The sequence below is a fragment of the Corvus moneduloides genome, chromosome 1 (genome assembly GCF_009650955.1).
Source record: "Corvus moneduloides isolate bCorMon1 chromosome 1, bCorMon1.pri, whole genome shotgun sequence".
Classification (NCBI taxonomy): Eukaryota; Metazoa; Chordata; class Aves; order Passeriformes; family Corvidae; genus Corvus; species Corvus moneduloides.
The window spans coordinates 56104752-56107782 of NC_045476.1; the positions used below are offsets into that span (position 1 = coordinate 56104752).

The following is a 3031-nucleotide window of genomic DNA, read 5'->3' on the forward strand; positions in this document are numbered from 1 at the left end:
ATTAAGCAGGTGTACAGAACACTAACCAGGTCCCTCGAACAATGCTTTATGGGATTCACAACTTGCCTCTAGGCTATAAACCTGATTCAGACTGAGTTTTCAACGTAGATTTAATCTTGATATTTACACTCCAAATGTATCTTACATTAGAACATAATTGCAATATAAATGATACAAACACATTTCAAATGGAAGGTCACAGGAAGAAAAGTGTTACTGCAGGAGATTTGCAATTATGTGTTACTTGGGGTTTGACAATTATCTGTCCTCAATTTGTAAGATCGAGGGCTGCATCTTCAGCCTCAGTAAATTGGTTTGCTCAGAGGGTCCTGGCTCTAACTGTTTTTTGCTACTCTTCTAAGGGAGTAAGGTTCAAATTAAAAAAAACACAAAAAAAATGCTATTTAATCACTTCTAACATAGTCATCTGCTGTACAGGTGTGCACATATCACATTTTATTTTGGTTATACTTACCAGGTTTCTGGGAACTGATGTTGCGGCTTTACAAAGGTAGAGAGATTTCTACAAGCTGGATGAATAACATCAGGTAAATATGTTAAAAGAAGTTACTGTTTTGTCTCTAAAGGACTAATATAATGTTGAAGTTGCTAAAAAAGGGCCCCTAAAAAGAACATTGAAAACAGTTGAGTAGTCAAGTAGGAATAAGAACTGTGAGTCTGAGAACTAAACAGTTCTTTAAGGTGTTCAATTAAAATAATGTTTTTATATATATGAATATAGAAACTATGCCAAAGTTCTCCCATGGAATCCCTCCCAGCTTCCAGTAGGCAGTGGATTAGGGACTTCCTTCATCAGAGGGCATCTGGATCACAGTGCTTAATAGCCATTGATAGACATATCCTTCATGAATTAGTCTAATCTCCTTTTGAACCTTGTTATACTTTTGGCTTCTGCAGCATCCTGTGGTAAGGAGTCCCATGATTTAATTGTACATTGTAATGAAAAGTGCTTCCTCTTGTTTGCCTGAAAATTGCTGCTCAAAATTGTTAGTGGGAGCACTTGCCTACCGTATCTGCTCTCTTTTGTTTAGAAGACAGAGCTGGTTAGTCTGTTCAAAGTCTTATCCTTTTGTTTCTTGTGATAAAAAAAACCCCATAGCTAACAGAAGTTGGAGAACAACATTTTGAGGTTGCTTCAGTACCAATGTGTATGTACTGAATAGCAGAATATATGGGTAATTCAACTGCAAATACTTTGATATTGTGCTTGTGGTTGGTATGACACTTCTGAATTTTGAAACAGGAGTAACATCGGAAGGCTCTGATAAATGTTTTCAACACATGTGCACTCACACATGTACATACATTATCAGATTGTTTCTAAAGTCATGTGTGCTCATGCCCTTTGAGTAGCATATTTTTTCAGAAATGTAGAGAGATTTTGTGGGCAAAATGTGGCAAGTTCAGTGTGGAAAAGACCACACAGAAAAACTGTTTGAAAAGTCAGCACTGGCAGCAGCTTGTGAGCAATAACAGCACCTTCTCTTTTGCTTTGGACAGGGTTGCCAGGTGGTGTCCATGCCCTGTATGGAATGGCTGACGCAAGGACAGTCCCACATCAGCAACTGAAAATGTGAGATAACTTACATATTTTGCTGCTTGTGTCATGCTATGAATTTAGTTTTGCCTTTTTTGCTTCTTGGAAAAGATGACAAAAGTTTTGTTCAACTTTGTGGGGAAAAAAGTATGTTGTTTTAGGACTACAGCATATTTTTTTAGATCCAGATGAAGGCTTCCCTGTGTTTGCGATTCTCTCTCTCTATGAATAGAAAAAAATTAAGAAGAATGAAAAACAAATATACAAGCAAATATATTAAATTTAAAATTTAAAAATTTTAAATGCACAAAATATTTATATATTTTTCTAGAATAAGTTTAAAATTAAACATGAGGCCTTGCTGAAACATGGCATTTTGATATTTTCTTGGATAAATTAAACACAGAGTAGAGTATTTTCCTGACATACTTTTTTGAAATGTAAATTATTTAGACAGAATATTTTTTACTAAAGAATTTTCTCCTTCTCCATCCAGATATTTTTTCCTGCTCCCTTTTGCATTTTGCTATTCCCTTTTTCTCTAAGTACCACTAATTTTCGCTCACAGGCCTACAAAAGAAGTCAACCTCGACTCTTGGTCTTCCTATGTCAAAGCCTTGTTGAACAAGCTGGATGTAGGTCAGTAGGTACGGAACAAAACAAGCCAAATTCTTTTTCTTACTTGAGAGGAAAATAAGCCCCACATTTGTTTTATTCTTTTTTTTTGTTGCCTTACTTGCTTTCCTGTTTAAGAGGGCATAAACCCACTGACTGTTATCGTTAGAAGACCTTCAAAGCAAATAATATTTGTTTTGTTAATGTTGATACATTTCCTAGCATAGCAAAGCCCTAGTCCTTACTAACCATGAGGCAATTCTGCAGAAGAGTAAAAGGATGAATAATTTTAGAGAGACCTTGGTGCTTTAGGCCTCACTCTACATTAACCCAGTTTTGGGGGCCTAAGGAGGGTGTGTCAGAACTAGAACAGCTGAGTATGGGCTGCACAAAGAGCTCATTAGCCCTCTACCCTGGGCTCCTTTTCTGTCCAAATTAACTCTTTTAGGCAGTGAAATGTCTGATAAATTCCAACTATCCCAAGGGCCATAGGTTACTGACAAAGTATAGTTAACATTTATCTCTGGATAAGAAAGAGGTCATCTTCAGGATATAAATTAGTGACATTCTATTAAGTCTACTTACTATTTATATTATTTTATTGGATATTTTCTGGGTTGTCTTCTAATAGAAAGGAAAGTTGAGGTTTTCAATGAATTATGATTCAATGAACTAAAAGCAAATTATTATAGCATCACTGACAGAAACAGAAGTAAAAAACAAAGTAAAAACTTTAATATTCTTCTTTTTCCTGCTAGCTTATTCTCCATCTTTAAATGGTTTTGCAGATTTGATGATGAATATATTGACAAATGTCTTTGAATCAGAATCTACAGTTTTAGATGTGAGAAAGAGCAG

General features: G+C 35.5%; 1 long non-coding RNA gene across 1 annotated transcript; it reads left to right on the forward strand.

The window, feature by feature from the left end:
* Positions 1-475: 475 nt before the first annotated feature.
* On the forward strand, positions 476-2739 carry LOC116448280. Its single transcript, XR_004241874.1, has 3 exons — positions 476-548; positions 1522-1594; positions 2127-2739. It is a non-coding gene; the product is annotated as an uncharacterized LOC116448280 (long non-coding RNA).
* The last annotated feature ends 292 nt before the right edge of the window (positions 2740-3031 follow it).